Source organism: Bidens hawaiensis, unplaced genomic scaffold (assembly GCF_021521415.1).
Source record: "Bidens hawaiensis isolate Kalapana, Puna unplaced genomic scaffold, B.hawaiensis_p1.1 tig00040746_1, whole genome shotgun sequence".
Lineage (NCBI taxonomy): Eukaryota > Viridiplantae > Streptophyta > Magnoliopsida > Asterales > Asteraceae > Bidens > Bidens hawaiensis.
In genome coordinates this window covers 50,655-73,054 of record NW_027505679.1, presented here as the reverse complement: position 1 = coordinate 73,054, position 22,400 = coordinate 50,655, and the positions used below count along the sequence as shown (strand labels likewise).

The 22,400-nt window shown below is 33.9% G+C and overlaps 1 pseudogene across 1 annotated transcript; it reads right to left on the bottom strand.

Annotated features, from left to right (window-relative positions):
• Nucleotides 1-14,626: 14,626 nt before the first annotated feature.
• LOC143614705 (dehydration-responsive element-binding protein 3 pseudogene) lies at nt 14,627-16,747 on the bottom strand (annotated as a pseudogene). The gene is made up of 2 exons (XR_013150336.1): nt 16,359-16,747; nt 14,627-14,931 (listed from the first exon to the last, which is right to left on the bottom strand). The product of XR_013150336.1 is annotated as a dehydration-responsive element-binding protein 3 pseudogene (transcript).
• Nucleotides 16,748-22,400: the final 5,653 nt, after the last annotated feature.

The following is a 22,400-nucleotide window of genomic DNA, read 5'->3' as shown; positions in this document are numbered from 1 at the left end:
GGAGAAGAGTAATTTGGAGTCTCTGTTTAAGGAATTGGATCGGTTTGAAGCTTCTACCAACAAATTACAAGCGTTGACGTCATCGGTTTCCGACGAAGTGGGAGTGGCGGCGGTGGGTGGGGTGGTGGCCGGAAAGTGGAGATCATGGTGGTGGTGGGTGGTGGTGCATGTTTTTTTGAAAATTATCTTCGAAGACGAAATTTATCGGCTCAGATGAATTTCAAAAAAACATGATTTTTGGAGATGGTTTTCAAGGGAGATGATTTTCATTCCAAAATTATCGATCCATACGGATTTCATTGGAAAACCATCGGGTGTAGGTGGGTAGTGGGACACTTGGCAGCTTGGTACTGGATCTTTGAAAACCATCGGTTTTTTTCAGCTTTTTTCAAACCAAGATAATTTTTTTTTTTAATTCGATCATTCCATTATCTATTTTTAACTTTAAATTTTGTAATTTTGTTCAATCAATCCAATATCAATTTTTTATTTGTACTAACTCATTATAAGTTTTTTTCCAATCAACTCATGCCAAGTAAGAACTATAAGAATCATCCTAAATAAATTTAAAAAATGAAATATGATACACAAAAAGTACTAATCAAACATTAAACTTGGCCTGCTAGGAACTCAATATCAAATACAAACGTAAATAAAGCTTTCAAACAAAGTGGAGTCTAATCACAATATCAAATACAAATTAAAAAAAAGAAGAAGAAAGCTAAATGTCTAAATGCTCTAAGGGAGTAAGGGTAAATCTAAATGTCTTCAACCTTGAAAAACATTAAACACAACATGTATCTCTAGCATGTATAAAAATAAAGAGTACGTCAAATAAGAATAGTTGGTGAGAGTACATACGTTTTGATAATATTATGACAAAAATTATAATTCACATGGTTATGAAAGATAATTTGCAAGTATATATGAATATGTAAATTGAATAACTTGTATCACTTAAATAACTTGAATATCAACAATGAACCAATTTTCCTTTGGCACAAAGCTAAGTTACTAAGGTAGCGTAGCCATGCTTAAATGAGGACGAGGACGATGACGATGCTCCAACCAAAATTAAACACATAATCACATAATCATTAGGCATGCATAAACACATAGCATACAAATAATCATGCATAATCATGAGATTGAATTGTATTTGAATAAATGAGATAAAAACTTGAATTATTTAAATAAGATATACATATCACCCCTAAAATATGTAAATGCAGAAAAAAGAGTATGCAAACTCACCTTAAAAGCAAAAGCGACTGGAACAAGCAAAACAAAATTTTAAGCAAGCTGACTAACGTGACTTGGTACAATGGGAAAACTCTAGGTAAATATCTAATTAGTTTAGATCAAGGTTGGAAATAATAAGAAAAACGAGGATAGGTTCATATCTTAAATCGGGATTTAACATAAACTACTTTAGAATGTTTATTTTAATGAAACACTAGTTTAAACGTGAATTAAATTCTTATATTTGGTTTTATACAAAAATTAAGTTGAAATAGTTTTAATTATATTTTAGATGAGTTTAGTTTAATTAATTTAGACAAAATAATTGGTTTGTAAAATTAAAGTCTCTTAAACAGATCGAGTGGTTCGGTTTTATCATACTCGAACCCGGAACTAGGTCAGATTCGCTTCCAACAAACTCGGAATATATAAACAAGAATTATAAGATGTATAAACTGATTTATAATAATTTAACGAAGAAATAAGCGAAAACCCCAAATAGAAGAAAATAAACCCTAACATTGAAATTGATTTAAATTAGACACACAAACACCTCAAATCAATGAATTTGATAGAGAGCTTTTGATCCATGGATGAAACATAACAGTAAACAAAACTTGATTACCTGAACATTGAAGTGGAAGATGAAGAACAAGACTCGAGTTGACTTTTCTTGGTCAAAGAGAAAAGAACACCAAAATTAATGAAGAATTTGTAAAAATGATGATTTGAGAGTTGTGAATGATGGAGCAGAGGTGGGAGACGAGTTTATATAGAGTGGATGACTTGCAAATGAATTAAATCGTTTTTAGTTAAAAGATTGTGCCAAAATTTAAGTTCAGGAAGAAATCATGCAAATCAAGATATTTGAGGCGTATCTTGGAGAGAAAGTTGAGATTTATTCTTGGAATATGCTCTAGAAACTACTCAAGTTGGTTAAGCACATTTGAAAACGATTTGGCAAATCAAGTGGCTTGATCAACAAATTTCGCTTCTGATGCCTTTGTGTCGCATATCGCGACAGACATAAGAGCCACACGTCGCATAGCGCGGCCCAAAACAACAAATCATAAACCCTAATTCCGTTGCGTATCGCGACGGGTTAGGCTTATATCCATTGCATAGCACTACAGACAAGATTTTACAGAAAGTTTGGAATTTGACAGTTTTGACCCATGAACTATGACTAAAGAATTTAAAGGCAATTTAAGTATGAAATATGTGAAATAAAGTTCGTGATCCAGTTCATAACATTCCAACAATGTAAACAAATATAATCCAATAATAAATAACGAAATTGAACATAAATAATAGCCTATCATTAATAAAGGAAAATCCAAAAATTTAAATGGATTCGCCTTTTGGGTTCAGAAATTGACAAATATCACAACGTAAACCGACCGAATGCCAATTTTGTTTTTGTTTTCTTTTAGTTCCCATACCGTAACGAACGTGACGGAGACTGACCGAATTTGCGTAGACTTACCGCCTCAACACCCGGGATCGACAACATTCGGGTTTTACCAACGTCCGAGTTTTATCGACCGACACCACCCATTGGTCCACCTCAAATTTTATATCTTTTATTTTATTTTTGGTTTTAGTTCCGATACCATAACGCACGTAACCGAAACTGACCGAATTCACGTCGACCTACTGCCTCAACTCCGAGACCGTCAACGCTTGGGTCTACTTCTGTCAAGGTTTTACCGTCCTGCCCTGACACAACACGGCTGGCAAAACACTAGTTAAGATTTAAAAGAAAAGGTTTAACCAAATCATAAATCAAAACTAATTATTATATATAACAAGCAAACACACAACCTTTTAAAATCTTTTCTTAGAAGCCTCCTAATGTCTACTTTATACACAAGCATCTGATTCCATTAGCTCAAGAGCTCATCTGTAATCAAACAAAAACTCTTTATTTTAAAATAGTTTAATAATATGATTGACTTGTTTCACTCATTTTTCACGAGCTGCATTTCGTTTCACTCCATGCATGGGGCCTGTAAAGAATCGTTTCATGATGTTGGACCCATTTTTGTCACCAATTACATGAAGCCTTTAAATAATAAAAAGAAAAAAAAATAAAGCGATGGCCAAAACAAAGAACTATTGAATAAAGATCAGGACTGCTTAAATAGGTCGTGGCGGGAAAAAGTTTAAAACGTCTTGTTTGAAATTGATTTGGATTGTAAAATGATACAAGATCGAGTTAAACAAAGCTTGCTTTGCTCGTTGACTCACTTAAATTGACGTAGTGTACATTGTTCGATTCGGTTATTAGCCTCACCAAATTAACCAAGTGGTTTTCATACACAAAATACATGAAATGAATGGTATCAATACATGGAATTGAGAATTAGGGATGAGCATTTGGTACTTGGTACCGGTACCGGTACCGAAATCGGTACCGATTTGGTACCGTCGGTACCAAATCAGTACCAAAGTTTTGAGTTTCGGGATCGGTACGGTACTGGTACGGTACGGTACCGGTATTTCTCGAATTTTTACCTTCGATACCGGTACCGTCCACCAGTACCGTACCGGTACCGAACCGAATATTTCGGTACCGGTACCGGTACCAAGATTTGGCGATTTTCGGTACCGGTATTTTCGGTACCGGTACCGAGCTCATCCCTAATATAAATACATGAAATGGTTATATAAAACACAAAATACATGAAATGGAAGTATACAAGCTATGAATATATGAAAATTTGAATTGTTTGTTTTGGTTCGGTTAACTGAGGATACTACAAAAATAACCGATAACCAATTTTTGGTTAACTTAGTTTCCGAATAATTTAGGTTTGGTGTCATCAACTGTCAATTATTGCTCACCTCCTAACCCTAACTTTTAACATTACATAGCACAAGTAAAAGACACTCAGTTTGCTAGTTTGTTTAAATAGTTGTATAAACATGTTTTATGTAAGATTTGAGTTTCTAAAATCATTTTAATTAGTTCCATGGTTATGGGTTTGTAGAATCTAACCTCGGTCTTATCCCGAAACAAGATCCGAACCGGAAACCGAACTTTCGTTTAAAGACTTTGTTGTTGACTTTTTGTATGTAAAACTTTGGTATTATTATTTATAAATTTTTACAAGTTCTATGATGTTTGGACATGTGGTAACCACTCTTGGCTTTATTCCAAGATAAAAACCGAACCAAACCGAACTAAACCAAGTTTACTCGTTTAAGACACACAAGTGTGTTTTTAACCATTAAAGCTTATGTATTTCTTTAAAAATACTTTATAAACTGATTTTAATTAATTTCACAAAGTACTTGGAATGTTGAATCCAACTTGATCTTATAACAAAGTTTGGACCGATTAAACCAAACACTCGCTTAACGGACGTTGTTAGTTCTAAAACAATAGAACTACATACTTGGTTAAGTCTCTTTAAGATTTATTGAGTTATCTCATACATTTATTATTTTGGGAAAGTTGACTTTGGGTTTGGTCAAGTCACCAAGACCCGAACTGACCACCCGAACACTCGTTAAAACCCGTTTTAGTATCTATATTATAAAGGGACTTGCTTTCTTGCATTTTTACCCACCTTATTACTTAACATAGGTTGAGTAAAATTAAGGGCTAGATACTTTAACCCGATTTCAAGCAAACTTACATTTTTAAAGGACTTTTATTATAATTTCTTAAATATTTACATTTTAAACTTAAACTTTAAATTGTTTACATTTCTTATCATTTATTTTCGTTTAAAGACTTCCAATACAACTTTTCTAATACAAGACTTCTTCTCCTTTAGGCTTCGTTCGTTAAACTCATCGTTCTAGTTAATCTCCAAATCATCAAATCTTTCAAGTTTATTACTTGAACGTGAGTACTTTCATCCCCCGTTTTCACTCTTTTATATTTTGGGGGTGACATTGCAAACTTATTCAAATCCAAATGATTTATACTTGAGTCTTAAACCACAAACTTTATTGTATACTTTACTTAAATAAATGCTCGATTTGGTGTTATATGCTTATATGCTTAAGTGCTAATGTGTTTACCGCTTTTGAATGGTTGATTCACAAAATCCGAGTATATCTGGCATCCCCTTATAGAAAGGTGTCGTTAATGTATTCTTATTATCGATTTCATATAAAATCTGAGTATATTTGGCATCCCCTTATAGAAAGGTGTCGTTAATGTATTCTTATTAACGATTTCATTTATCTAAATTGTTGCTATTATTTATTGTTTGGTATACAAGTTGTGGAAATTTCATATTATATATCTATTGTTAAAAAACTATGAAATTGCTCATCAACCTTTGTGTTGACAAATTCTATTTATGCAATGTTATAGGTTTGACTTTAGGTTGACTCGAGAACTTGAAGAAAAAACGTTATCAAGACTATTAGGATATTAGCAAAACGAACAATATATTATTATGATTTGAATTCGGTTATTGTATGAACAAATTATGTGACTCTTTGTGTTTTTATGAATTTAAATGAGTTGATTAAATATTGTCACTTAATAGTGTCGTGTGCGATGAACAATCGGTTGCGTCCCGACGTTTCCGTCTTGGTCGGGGTGTGACAATAACCTAGTACTTGATCTAAAACGGAATCGAAGGAATGAAAAACATCAATGGTCACACTATTAAATCTTTAATTTAGATGGACCTTAAATTTGACTTCTACAATTTTGGTATAAACGTAACATTTTATCATTTTACAATTACGCACGGTTGTATAATGCAACTTTAAAGTTATGTTGCACCAATATATAGTAGTACGTGAGCCTTTCCCGATCAAATTTTGGTCCCCTCCTATAACCATGGACCATACAAATAAACTGGAAAGCAAGTGAACAGTCTACTTATAAAGTTGTAACTTGCAAATGTTTATCATGTAGTGACAAATAATGAAACATGATTTTACAAACACACGTGGAAATTTGTTCCAGTAATCATGGATATGAGTTATTAATATTAGAAGCCGTCTTTATCTTACTTTGTCATGCGGGTGTCCCCTGTCTGTGAAAAAAGGTAGTATAGTATTATGAATCAATGATATTTGTCGTTACATTATTAAAGTTAATAATTATTTAGTTTGCATTAGATCTTTTTATTTTGTAAGGGAAGGGAAGTGGTCATTCATGATACCCCAATATCTATTAATGAGCTGGTGGAACGAGAGAGGCTTAGTGTTTTATGTGGCCCAGGTTCGATGCATGCTCCATTTAGTTTTGGCGACACCGAGTGATGATGAGAGACTAGAAGAGTAGATGACGTTCACTAGTTGTATCCTTGAACTGAACGAATATTATCTCGTCACACTGTCGTGCATTCGGGGATTGTTCATGGGTAGGTGAGGTTTTCCTCAGATTAAAAGGTGAGTGTATCCAATGTGGTAAATTTAACCAGTAGCCCATTTAGATGATTCGTTGACCGTCAAAAAAAGATACCCAATACTCACCAATACCGTTATGCTATGTTATTTACATCATGCACTACCATAAAACCAGTTAAATAATAGGCAATATTTCACATCAACTCTCTCTTTCACCTCTCTACACACACATTTCACCGATTACCATGCAATGAAATTCACCAACCCTTGTTGAGTTTAAATTAAGGGAAATTCCCAAAATAGTTCAAACCATGAGAGAGATTCCCAAAATAGTCTCACTAATTTACAAATTCCAGAAATAGTCCTATGAAATCTATCGGGTCCGATAAATTTGAAAAAAGTTGAAAAAATCCGATGGTTTTCAAAGATTCAATACCAAGCTGCCAAGTGTCCCACTACCCACCTACCCCCGATGGTTTTCCAATGAAATTCGTCTGGACCGATAATTTTGGAATGAAAATCATCTTCCTTGAAAACCATCTCCAAAAATTATGTTTTTTTTGAAATTCATCTGAGCCGGTGAATTTCAAATGAATTTCGTCTTCGAAGATAACTTTCAAAAAAATATGCCCCACCACCCACTACCACCATGATCTCCACTTTCCGGCCACCACCCAACCCACCGTCGCCACCACCACCACTCTCACTTTTCCGACAAACATCATCTCCACTTTTACGACATTATATCCTTCACTCTCTCTCACCCTCTCTACCTCTCTTACGCCATCTTCTTCTCTCCATACATCCTCCGCTTCATCTCCTTCATCTCACCTCTTCTCTTGCTTCTCTCCGTCGTCGCCTCCACTCTCCCAATATCAAAGCTCGGATTCATTCAAACCACCCCCTCCAAGATGGATGATGACAACGAGTTTCGTCAGTTTGAAGACCTCAAGATTTATAAAATCGTGTTTCACGGCCCACCGCCGGTGTTGACTGACGCTGACGGAGAGGACGGACACGTGGCGGTGGCAGTCAGGTTTACGGAATTGGATGAGGAGAAGAGTAATTTGGAGTCTCTGTTTAGGGAATTGGATCGGTTTGAAGCTTCTACCAACAAATTACAAGCGTTGACGTCATCGGTTTCCGACGAAGTGGGAGTGGCGGCGGTGGGTGGGGTGGTGGCCGGAAAGTGGAGATCATGGTGGTGGTGGGTGGTGGTGCATGTTTTTTTGAAAATTATCTTCGAAGACGAAATTTATCGGCTCAGATGAATTTCAAAAAAACATGATTTTTGGAGATGGTTTTCAAGGGAGATGATTTTCATTCCAAAATTATCGATCCATACGGATTTCATTGGAAAACCATCGGGGGTAGGTGGGTAGTGGGACACTTGGCAGCTTGGTACTGGATCTTTGAAAACCATCGGTTTTTTTCAGCTTTTTTCAAACCAAGATAAATTTTTTTTTTTAATTCGATCATTCCATTATCTATTTTTAACTTTAAATTTTATAATTTTGTTCAATCAAATCAATATCAATTTTTTATTTGTACTAACTCATTATAAGTTTTTTTCCAATCAACTCATGCCAAGTAAGAACTATAAGAATCATCCTAAATAAATTTAAAAAATGAAATATGATACACAAAAAGTACTAATCAAACATTAAACTTGGCCTGCTAGGAACTCAATATCAAATACAAACGTAAATAAAGCTTTCAAACAAAGTGGAGTCTAATCACAATATCAAATACAAATTAAAAAAAAGAAGAAGAAAGCTAAATGTCTAAATGCTCTAAGGGAGTAAGGGTAAATCTAAATGTCTTCAACCTTGAAAAACATTAAACACAACATGTATCTCTAGCATGTATAAAAATAAAGAGTACGTCAAATAAGAATAGTTGGTGAGAGTACATACGTTTTGATAAATATTATGACAAAAATTATAATTCACATGGTTATGAAAGATAATTTGCAAGTATATATGAATATGTAAATTGAATAACTTGTATCACTTAAATAACTTGAATATCAACAATGAACCAATTTTCCTTTGGCACAAAGCTAAGTTACTAAAGTAGCGTAGCCATGCTTAAATGAGGACGAGGACGATGACGATGCTCCAACCAAAATTAAACACATAATCACATAATCATTAGGCATGCATAAACACATAGCATACAAATAACCATGCATAATCATGAGATTGAATTGTATTTGAATAAATGAGATAAAAACTTGAATTATTTAAATAAGATATACATATCACCCCTAAAATATGTAAATGCAGAAAAAAGAGTATGCAAACTCACCTTAAAAGCAAAAGCGACTGGAACAAGCAAAACAAAATTTTAAGCAAGCTGACTAACGTGACTTGGTACAATGGGAAAACTCTAGGTAAATATCTAATTAGTTTAGATCAAGGTTGGAAATAATAAGAAAAACGAGGATAGGTTCATATCTTAAATCGGGATTTAACATAAACTACTTTAGAATGTTTATTTTAATGAAACACTAGTTTAAACGTGAATTAAATTCTTATATTTGGTTTTATACAAAAATTAAGTTGAAATAGTTTTAATTATATTTTAGATGAGTTTAGTTTAATTAATTTAGACAAAATAATTGGTTTGTAAAATTAAAGTCTCTTAAACAGATCGAGTGGTTCGGTTTTATCATACTCGAACCCGGAACTAGGTCAGATTCGCTTCCAACAAACTCGGAATATATAAACAAGAATTATAAGATGTATAAACTGATTTATAATAATTTAACGAAGAAATAAGCGAAAACCCCAAATAGAAGAAAATAAACCCTAACATTGAAATTGATTTAAATTAGACACACAAACACCTCAAATCAATGAATTTGATAGAGAGCTTTTGATCCATGGATGAAACATAACAGTAAACAAAACTTGATTACCTGAACATTGAAGTGGAAGATGAAGAACAAGACTCGAGTTGACTTTTCTTGGTCAAAGAGAAAAGAACACCAAAATTAATGAAGAATTTGTAAAAATGATGATTTGAGAGTTGTGAATGATGGAGCAGAGGTGGGAGACGAGTTTATATAGAGTGGATGACTTGCAAATGAATTAAATCGTTTTTAGTTAAAAGATTGTGCCAAAATTTAAGTTCAGGAAGAAATCATGCAAATCAAGATATTTGAGGCGTATCTTGGAGAGAAAGTTGAGATTTATTCTTGGAATATGCTCTAGAAACTACTCAAGTTGGTTAAGCACATTTGAAAACGATTTGGCAAATCAAGTGGCTTGATCAACAAATTTCGCTTCTGATGCCTTTGTGTCGCATATCGCGACAGACATAAGAGCCACACGTCGCATAGCGCGGCCCAAAACAACAAATCATAAACCCTAATTCCGTTGCGTATCGCGACGGGTTAGGCTTATATCCATTGCATAGCACAACAGACAAGATTTTACAGAAAGTTTGGAATTTGACAGTTTTGACCCATGAACTATGACTAAAGAATTTAAAGGCAATTTAAGTATGAAATATGTGAAATAAAGTTCGTGATCCAGTTCATAACATTCCAACAATGTAAACAAATATAATCCAATAATAAATAACGAAATTGAACATAAATAATAGCCTATCATTAATAAAGGAAAATCCAAAAATTTAAATGGATTCGCCTTTTGGGTTCAGAAATTGACAAATATCACAACGTAAACCGACCGAATGCCAATTTTGTTTTTGTTTTCTTTTAGTTCCCATACCGTAACGAACGTGACGGAGACTGACCGAATTTGCGTAGACTTACCGCCTCAACACCCGGGATCGACAACATTCGGGTTTTACCAACGTCCGAGTTTTATCGACCGACACCACCCATTGGTCCACCTCAAATTTTATATCTTTTATTTTATTTTTGGTTTTAGTTCCGATACCATAACGCACGTAACCGAAACTGACCGAATTCACGTCGACCTACTGCCTCAACTCCGAGACCGTCAACGCTTGGGTCTACTTCTGTCAAGGTTTTACCGTCCTGCCCTGACACAACACGGCTGGCAAAACACTAGTTAAGATTTAAAAGAAAAGGTTTAACCAAATCATAAATCAAAACTAATTATTATATATAACAAGCAAACACACAACCTTTTAAAATCTTTTCTTAGAAGCCTCCTAATGTCTACTTTATACACAAGCATCTGATTCCATTAGCTCAAGAGCTCATCTGTAATCAAACAAAAACTCTTTATTTTAAAATAGTTTAATAATATGATTGACTTGTTTCACTCATTTTTCACGAGCTGCATTTCGTTTCACTCCATGCATGGGGCCTGTAAAGAATCGTTTCATGATGTTGGACCCATTTTTGTCACCAATTACATGAAGCCTTTAAATAATAAAAAGAAAAAAAAATAAAGCGATGGCCAAAACAAAGAACTATTGAATAAAGATCAGGACTGCTTAAATAGGTCGTGGCGGGAAAAAGTTTAAAACGTCTTGTTTGAAATTGATTTGGATTGTAAAATGATACAAGATCGAGTTAAACAAAGCTTGCTTTGCTCGTTGACTCACTTAAATTGACGTAGTGTACATTGTTCGATTCGGTTATTAGCCTCACCAAATTAACCAAGTGGTTTTCATACACAAAATACATGAAATGAATGGTATCAATACATGGAATTGAGAATTAGGGATGAGCATTTGGTACTTGGTACCGGTACCGGTACCGAAATCGGTACCGATTTGGTACCGTCGGTACCAAATCAGTACCAAAGTTTTGAGTTTCGGGATCGGTACGGTACTGGTACGGTACGGTACCGGTATTTCTCGAATTTTTACCTTCGATACCGGTACCGTCCACCAGTACCGTACCGGTACCGAACCGAATATTTCGGTACCGGTACCGGTACCAAGATTTGGCGATTTTCGGTACCGGTATTTTCGGTACCGGTACCGAGCTCATCCCTAATATAAATACATGAAATGGTTATATAAAACACAAAATACATGAAATGGAAGTATAAAAGCTATGAATATATGAAAATTTGAATTTTGTTTTGGTTCGGTTAACTGAGGATACTAAAAAAATAACCGATAACCAATTTTTGGTTAACTTAGTTTCCGAATAATTTAGGTTTGGTGTCATCAACTGTCAATTATTGCTCACCTCCTAACCCTAACTTTTAACATTACATAGCACAAGTAAAAGACACTCAGTTTGTGAAACTTAACTCTTCATCATTATTCGGTTCAATTCATATTAGGGGTGTTCAGATTTCGATTCGCATTCGAAATTCAATTTGATTCGAATTCGATTATTGGATTCGAATCCGGTTTTAAAAAATTCGAATTCGATTCGATTTGTATTCGAGTATATTAATCGAATACGAATAGAATATGAATTTATGATTTATTATTCGATTCGATTCGAAATTCGAATTCAAATTATATATACATATATGTATATATATAATATTTTTTTATTTGTGCCAAATCCATAAATAATAAATGTTCATTACAAAATACAAACTATTAAAAACCCAATATGTCATATTATTGTTTCCTAGCCTATACTAATATGGGTGTTATTTACTTCTCGTTTTGAATATTTTGAATTTATACTATTTGTAGTTTAGTTTTGAATTTATTATCATGTGGTATTGTAGCTACTTTAATTTATATGTTTCTTTTGCAATTATAATTATGGTTTTCGAATTTTTGGCATAGGTAACTTGAGTTAGATTGTATTTATTTGAATTAAAATCGAATTTATTCGAATTCGAATTTCAAATATGAATTCGAATCGAATTTCGAATTGGGCATATAATACGAATACGAATACGAATCGAATAGTTCAATTTTTAATCGAATACGAATACTGGCAAAAAAAAAACAATTATTCGGATCATTCGATTCGATTTAACTTGAAAATTCGTTATTCGATTCGATGAACACCCCTAATTCACATCAAAATATTTTCTTTCTTCTAAGTTCTAACAATTAACGCAAGTCAAAATAAATCAAGTCGAGCCGAGATAGTTTATTTAAATCGAGTCAATTTGTTGAGTTTGAACTCCATTTTTCAGCTTGGTTTAGAATCCAAAAAACACTAATAATGATGTTTTTAAAATCTTTCACTTTGGCTTATCAAGAATTTATTTTAATTTGTTTCTCTTTTATTTTTATTTATTGTAGTAAGTCCGGTGTTGTAATAAACCGAACCGATAATGACCGAATTCCCGTCACCTCAGCATCGAACCGAAAACGTATAGATACCATATACCGACTATATTGTGGGCTTTCTATGTCGTTTGCTACTACGCATAGATACCATTTCAGCCATATAGTAGGACGTTTGAGTCAGGTAGATACTGATACGACCGAATCACCGCCACATTAATAGCTCCCCTGTTTTATCGACTTTGCGCTATAGGTTTTAATTTTATCTACTTTTTTGTCGGCATGGGAATTTCCCCGTAGCAACACTGTTCGATCTGTTGTAATATAATATTTTTTACATCTGTTTTACTTTTTAAATTTCTTCTGAAAAATTAAAAATAAAAATAAAAATAAAAAAATTCAAATAAATAACATACATATGTATGGAAAAAAAACTAAAAGAAAAATGTTACATCAATTTCTTTCTTTTGAGTTCTTAAAACTCAAACGAGTTCTCAAAATTATAACACAAAACCATTTTATTTGTTCTACTCTTGTTTCCTCTTATTCATTTAATCACTCATAGTATTGGTTTTAACCAAATTTAGTTAGCGATGTTAAGTTCTGGAGACAACTATCTAGACTTAGATGGTACGTGAATCTTCTAGCAACATAACAACATTTTCTACTGATCAGGTATAACAATTTGTAATTATGTTTTATTATCTAACCATACCGTTGTTAACAAAAACATATTTTGTTTCAGTCATTCTTGTCTCTCGAAGTCTTAATGAATTTGGGGGCAAACCAAAGGCTGTAATGGTCAAAGAAAAACACTGCACGTCATGTGATCAAAAGTTTTCTCAAGTGTAGTAGTGGTGGCTAATAAAAGGCTACAACAACGGCTAGACGCTCTTTTACGAAGAAAGGAATTAACTGTCCATTTCAATTATTGATAAATACTTCAAGGAGTCTGATGTTTGGACTGACGTATGATGATCGAACACAGCCACCTGCTTGCTCGACATCTATATGCAACGAGATTATTCGATAAAGAAAAGCGTATGGGGGAGAAGCTCCCAAAACATAAAGAAGAGAGTATACTTTCCTAAGTATTTGCCTGCAGTTCAGTCCATTTCATTGGATTTAGTAGACTAATTTCTAGAGGAAGCTTATGTGTTGACCAGCATGATGACATTGAGTGTGATGATCAAAGAGCTTGAACTAACAGTTCAAAAACAGAAGAAGCCAGGAAAAGAAGTTGATAATAGCAATAATATAATAAATGATCTAGGCATATATATCAGAGCGTCAAGAGCCACAAATACTCCTGGGCATTCAACTTTAAAGGCCAAGCAACAAATTGCAAATCGAGAAAAGCACCCAATATTTCAATTTACCACACTTAAGACATTAGTTTCGTTACACATGCAATAACAACTTTTGTCAAGATTAATATGTCATTAACATATATTGAACAAACAATGAAACAAACATACTAAATATATCTCACTCATAAAATATGGGTTGTCTATAATTAATTATATTTCTTCGTTGCATGGACACCGTAAATAATACTCCTCAAATTCACTGCACTTTTTCAGTGATCAACATCATTTATTTATATATAATAAGATACAGAAAAAGGCGAAATAAAATACAAAATATTAAAATAAAGCCAACCTAGGGTTTCCTCATGGGTGGTGTTCGAAACCTGGCTCCTATACATGCTTTAAAATATGGACAACACTATTGTAATGGGAGTTTGAACTTGGATAAAATACTATGTTGTATACTTGTATATGCGGCTGGCAAGCCTTTCAGAGTCCCAACAACCATAATTTGCACTTGGCCGTACAAATATATATATGCGCACACATACATACTTGACGGTACAAAAAAGTGTACACTACATATGTGACGCCTAACAATCCCATATGAACGTACTGCCACCGTAATCCAAAAAACCATCGATGTCAGCCACGGACCACGGCGGATACACCCACGGTGAGTCCAAACACCCTTCTAAACTCGGTAACTCAATAATCTCACCCAGTTCCTCCACGTTACTAGAATCAATGTCATCCGACTGTTTTTGTAATGGCGGCGCCGTTAAATCCAACATGGTGGCTGCTTTTGCAGCGGCTTCTTGCACGTGACGTGGAGATAGAGAAACCGGACGAGGTAATGTGTCTTTGAGTTCTGGGAAATTAAGAATAGCAGCAGGACCTGTTAAGAGCACGTTATATAAAAAACGTTACCATTATCGAGCTAATTGACGAAACTACCCTTATAACTAACTAGTACAGTGGATTTCTGGCACGATACGAAAATACGAAACAATCTAACACGAAATTCATAGGTTTAGGTTTAGTATTAACGAGTTCGGGCTAGTTTTGGCTCGACCCAACTAGTCTACCTGTTTAGCAAAATGGGTCGTCTCTATGTCAACCCGATTGCTTGGCGGGCTTACTTGTTTAACCCATTAATTTTAAATGTGCCTTTTTTTTTATAAAATAATTTAATTGGTTGAGTTATTTTCTGTTAATTTTTAAAACTTTCAACATAATTTAACATAATTGTTATAACTAAAACGTATACGTTTAATATATTTTGTTGTAAGATTATAATTTTAAACTATAACTAATATGTAAAAAAAAAATCAAGTTAAAAGGTAATTTTCACCTTAAATCTCATAGTTACAATTTTAATCCCTCAAATTTTATAAATTTAAATAATAGTTACAACATTGGTCCTTTATCTTTTACCTATATATTATTATAATTTCATTTTTAACCCAACTTATCCCACGATTATTAAACGGTCATAACTTTTTCATACGTCAATATTTTTTAAAAAAATTTACACCATAAAAACAAGCATTTTATTCTCTTTAATTTGATTACCATATCGTTATACATTTCGAAGTTAACAAAAATTGCATTGGGGTGTGTTGCGGTCCGGTTTTGATGATTTTAAATTAAACCATGAGCCAAACCGTTAGTAATGTTTTTTCTCATCAAAAATCAAAATTGAATCGTTGAAAATTGAAACCCGACCAAGGCAAACCATTACCTATAGTTAGGTTCTGATTTGGTTTGTACTTCAATAATAAGTTGAGTTTAAAATAAGAATTATTAATCTATCTATACATTCATTTCAAATTAAGCACCAACTGATACACTATTTAAGATAATCATAATATAAACAAAGATAATTTTGGTCACGTAAATTATAAACCTCATTGGAATAAATAGAAGACAAAATCATAACAAGAACAAAACCGACAAAAAATCATACCAGAATTTAGGCTAAACTAAAGTTATAATGAACAGGCTTACTCGTATTAAATAAAATTTGCTTAGTTGTATTTTAACTATATATATATATATATAATAGAACATATCTAATACCACATAAGTAAATAACTAAAAATTCAAAATGCCTTCAATATTTACGGTTAGCTTCAAATCAACCGTGAAACCGAACCAGCGAACATTTCACAGTTTCAAGCGAAACAATGAACACCCATAAATTTGTTACGTGATTACTAAAGTATGTGTTTCCCGCTACATCGCACGGGCACCCGTATAATATATATATATGTGTGTGTGAGACATGATTTTCGGGTTCATACCAAGTTATCGGGTCATTACCTTTGATCGATAAGGCAGCGGCATTGTGAGCTCTAGCGGCCATCTCCGCAGTGGGAAATGTTCCGAGCCAAATGCGGCTATTCTTACGCGGTTGTCAGATTTCCGATACCCATTTTCCCCAACTCCGCTTCCGAACTCCTCGAAAAACCTGGTGTTTGAAGCTCACGTCTCTCTGATTATTTTTCTGCTTTTTTGAGCTCTCCAGCGAAGCCGTTTTGACGTCGGGTTTGGAAGCTTGGGTGATGTCAGCCATTGATGGAGTTTAATGAAAGATAGATAAGCTTTTTTGCTGGTTATATGTACGGATATTCGAGAGGCATACAATGCAATTTTGCTTTGAGAAAATGTGTTATTTATATTGTTTAACGGAATGCAGAAAAGATGGATATATCAAACAGTAATTTATTTTCTGTTTTGATTAAATAATACTAATATTCAAGACCAAAAAATAGCAAAGTATTTTTTATTAGGAATAGCAATCCTAACATTAATTATGTTGGTGTTAACATAGACAATATATATGTTATAAAATGCAGTTAATTAGTGACACACTATTTTTACTTATTTTATCTTTTATTTTTATGTGTCTCATATCATATGAAACTTAAATATTACATTAACTGAGATTAAGTTGCAAACTACAACATCAATCACCATGAACCATCATACATAGTAGAATCCCATAAATAGCGTAAGTTTTAGTGCGTATCAGACTATGTAAATCATAACTTTATCTGAAAGGATATATATAGAAGTTGTTTTTAGGAAGATCCTCAACTCCAATAACTATCTATATAAATGAAAAAGTAAAGCATAAACATTTAGTATTTCTCGATCATATGATCAGGACAACAGAATTTGAGAAATGCTAAACTTATATTATCAATAGGTTATCAATGGCATAATACTGGTTAAAAAAAACATAAGTAACAGAAAAAGTAAAGCATAACATGTAGTATTCTCATATAGACACAAAAACATTGATAAGTGGGTAAAATGATGCGTTTTTAACGTTTAATATCGTGGCTTTTAGTTAGTTATATATATCAAACATGGTTGCTTTAAGCTGTTTTCGTATTGAGCGGGTTGTAAATAGAAACGTGCTTAAACGATGCAATTATTTTATATATGAGATAACAAGATTTTTATTTAGACCAAAACTTAAATTAGTTGTCTCCGGTTCAGTTTCAAAGAAATATCATTTAATTTAAAAGTGAATGTTTGATGGCATAAAATAAATAATATCATTTCTTTTTCACCTCTTTTGATTTGGAGTTAATTCACGTTGTGGAGTACATGAATGAATGAATGAATGAATGAATACATGAACTTAATTTAATATAAAAAAGTGGAGCCCACTAAAAAACACACAAAGTAAAAAAGGCCTACAAGGTTTACGTTTGCTAATGGACTCCAACCTAATAGTTTTGTGGTGGGCCATAAAGAATTAATGGGGAACTTGGAAAAAGGGGACGGCATCTATTGGGCTGAGGGATTTGGAGTTCGAACGACATATATAAGGGAGGGCATCACACAAACAGCCGAGGGCTGTTTTGGTGTGTGAGGTTTTTGGCAGCCGCAAAGAGCAGCATTTGGCTCAAGAAGCAATAATTATGATGAGGCAGGGCTAATCTTGTTGTAACCTCTTCCGGGTGAACAGTTCATTTAGGTTAAACATTAAACTTTGTTTTATTCATGTTTGGATTTGGTTTTGACATTGACAACGTTGTATGAACATATTGACGTGTTGGTTTATTTAAATTATTTGCATGTGCTAGCAATCCTTACTTTACAACTTGTTCGGTTGATGACAAACCTAGTAGCTTGTTGGTGACAAAAAGTAGGTTGATTCAGACTAATAAATTGGGTAATTGAACTATTAAAGATCTAATGACAAACACTTATTTTTTATTACCACCTAAATTAATCGACTTTCCAGCACCACGTCAATGTGGTGTCCAATTAATCAAACGAGTTTAGATGAAACCTAGAACTTGAAACCCAGAGGAGGTTGCGTTTCCTTAAATTGTTTTTAAAATCAATATTTCAATTTTCGCTTGACATCGTTTGTCCATATTAAGCTAGTTAATTTTACTTTAAAAATCAAACAAGTGTAATACTGATCACATGATCCTCGTGGATACGATACCCTACTTACTCTAGCTATTTAGTTTAATTGGGTTTTTGAATGACTAAAACGACGGGTCATCATACATGAGGAAGATAACATGAAAAGTACATCACAAGTAATGATAAAACTAAGCCCTATGACAAAAGGCAGAACAAATTGTACCATCCTTTAAAAATCCTTGGCATGAATTGTACATCTCCATACTATCAAATTTTGTCTAATTCGCTCATCCCAGGTCAATTCGGGTCTTCCTCCACTCTTCCTCCCCTCCATAGTGAGGGTTTTCACAGCCTAACTGACATCGTCATCTGTCTCGTCTCCATATCCCGAACCTCTCAATATCCCCTTCATGCATTCTCTTATTGATGTACCAGTCACCCTAGTTTTTTTTACCGAAAATCTCTTATTTCATCCGATCCAACCTTGTCTTCCCACACACCAACCTCAGCATTCTCATCTTTGTAGCCTTTGGCTAATGCGTCTATGACTTCTTGATGCCCAACAATATGTTTTGTATAACATACCTGATCAGATTACAACCCAATAAAATTTATCCTTTAATGTAATTGGGAATCTAAAGTTGCATGATATCCCGGTGGTTGCTCTAAACCTAAACCAACCTACTTGAATTTGGTGGGCTACGTCTATTCTAACTATGTCCCCAACGCTCTAAACAAGCGATCCAAAATACTTAAACTTGGTTGACTATAGTACTACTTGGCCTTCGATGTTGGTCTGAACGTCATTCAATTGTTCAATACTTCAATTGCCGCTGATATTGAACTAATCATCCCGCCAATAATTCAATTAATGTTTGTTTTAAAATATTTAAATGAATGACTATGGCACCACCCAGTGATCGAACTAATTGTCTCCTCAATAGTTTAATTGCTGCTAATATTATTAGCTTAATTGAATTGTTTAATAATTATTAGCTTAATTGTTTTAAGGGCTGGACTAGTGGACCAATAACATTGATTTTATTTTAATATTTATCGAGTATTTTGGTGTAGGGATCGAAGAGCAAATAGTATCAATACCCAACCGGCACCAACCTTTTGTGTTTTTCGGGATCGATACTTTCTTGAAGATTTTCTGGATTGGTATTTTCAGTATGGTACCGGCACCAATTCTTGGTAATTTTCTGGACTGGTACTTTCGGTACCAAGACCGAATTCATTCTTATTCTGGCGATCATGTTTATAAGTAATAATAGAGTAACAGACTTACTTTACAAGATTAATTTAAGATATACCCTTACAAACTTGAGAACTTTATATACACCCAAGCAGTACGTGTCAAATTTTGTATAGGCAGATCAAGAGATCACACATTCGTATTCACACTAAGGAGAAAGGGGGTGGTTGCGACAAACCGCACGGGTTCCCACTTTGCCGCTTGGCTACACTACCGTCGAGTCTTCGGGTATAGCCCTTGGCTAGTTGGAGCGATTAATTCTTGCCAACAAAACAAGATGAGAGAGAGAGAGAGAGAGAGAGAGAGGCTGTGCGCGTGAAGAGCAAAGAGATATGAGTTGCAGGAGAGAGAGGGAGAGGCATAGTGTGTACACTGCAGTTAGAAAAAGGTTACTGACGGGGGGGGGGGGGGGGGTAAAGTTGTCACCATGTGGTTGGATCTTCGACTGGTTCCTCGATGACCGGCCCAACCCCCTAAAAAAAATCATGTGGCTCACGCCCTAAGCAATTATGAATACATAATTGAGTGTGAAACATATGTTAGAATTAAAAGATGGGTATGCGACCTTGGGAAATTCTTAAAGGAGTTAAAACGTGACATCAAAGTGTTGTTTGCATCGAGTTGATGATTGACGTTCTCAGTTTACTGGTTTCAGTTTTAATCACTTGGTTAAAAGTAATTTTAAAAAGATATGTGTCACAAAATATCAAAAATCTTTTGGGCTTAAAACCGGTCTGCCAGTTCAAACCCGTATTTTAGGGGAAACAAAAACGCCTGTTCGATATTCTAACAAACTACTCAAAAATATATGGCTCAAAATACCGGCCTGATGTGCAAAACCCTATATCATCAATTTAATAGGCCGGTACAAATTGGTTTTTAAAACACTGTGTGACAATGTTTATTGGGCATGCATATACGTCCCACCGCTATTTCTTATAAATTCCAATGATTGTCTTTTATAAATTAAAAAGTAAATACCCGTTGGGACAACCGACATACTTTGGTGTTTTTCTTTTGCCCGTTGTCTTTGTATTGTATCTTTCAACCGTGTCCACCCTTGTCGTGAACGGTATAGGTAGATGTGGTTTAAAATGTAAACTTAACTTTCAAAACTTGATTACTTATACAACAAATGCCAACAACATCTAGAAGTATTTCTTGGTTTCTAACCCATCTACTAATTCATATAATATAAAAATAAAAATAAAAATAAAAATAAAATAGCTACACGATGAACACATAGGTGTCATTGATCCACAATCATGAAAATATCACAATCTACAAGTTAAACATGTTTCATGTGTTTTACCATGTCACCAGTTCTTTCCAAGTCATTTTTCATAATACTAAGCGGAGATGAAAACTTCGAAGCTAGAGTTGTTTTTTTCCTTTACCGACTCTTTGGTCAGTTAAGTTTATAAGATCATAATATATGATCACACATACTTAAATAAAACAAAGGTATTTTAAATAAGAAAAGCTTATATGGTTTGAGTTCATACACGCATGTAGTGATTACACGTGACAAGAAAAAACTTTGGGTATGTTTGGCAAAACTAGCTGGTGACTGAAAGCTAGAAGCTGGTGACTGGAAGCTGAAAGTTGGGAGCTGGTAGCTTCTAGTTGTTTAGATATATTTAGGTGTTTGACAGAGTAGCTGGAACTTTTAATAAAATGTATAAAATGATCAAAATGGACATAACTGAAAAACATAATGGTGAACGTAATCACCACACACACACACACACACACACATATATATACATATGTGTGTGTATAAGTTTTTTCTCAAATAAATAAAGCATGGTTATTTTCTATTAAATAAAACATAGTCATTGGCAAACAGTCGAGAATAAAATATAATATTATTAAATCATTATTGCCGTGCATTCCGTATCAAAGTAGCAATATGGTTGCTAACATGTTTCATCTCATTTGTTGTTCCTTCAAATACACCGGTGGTGCTTGTGTCATGGTTACTAACATCATGAAATTCATCTCGTGGTATGTAATTTGGATGTTGCTCAATTGTAGTAAACATGATATCTTCTTGAGAATTACGTATATAGTTATGCAGTACAAATGTAGCCATGATAACATCAATTTGAAAAGGAAACAAATATTTGTTACCAAAAGATTCACAATGTGTGAATACATGATTATATTATAAAATAAGTATACAAAAACTACCACAATTTTTTTGAGGCATCTGATGGTCTATAGGAAAACAACAAATGTCAAAACAAATTTTTTAAGTTCCTCTATTGGAACCATAATCCAGTACCCTCAACATCAGCAAGCACCACTGTAATGTTCCTACTTCATAACAAAACCGAAGTAAAATTAGTCAATTAGCTATGAAAAGAAATATAGACGCAACACATCTGCAGATGGCAATCAAAATAACCATAAACTAATTATCAAATTAAACATATAAGAAGTATACCTTAAATTATCAGAAGGACTAAAGAGCATTTCAAGAAGAAGGATAAGTGCTTGTGATGAAGGTTGTTTGTTCATCCTGCAACAAAATATCTTGGACATAATCAGATATTCCATGCTCCTTTCTAACAACATTATTCTTGATGACAAGTATTAACAGGTTAGTGCTTCTTATGAACACTCCTTGATGGAACGAAATGGAACAATTTAACATATCTGAAAAGGAAACAAATACAAGCATTCTCAAAGGAAGGCCTCACATGACAGCC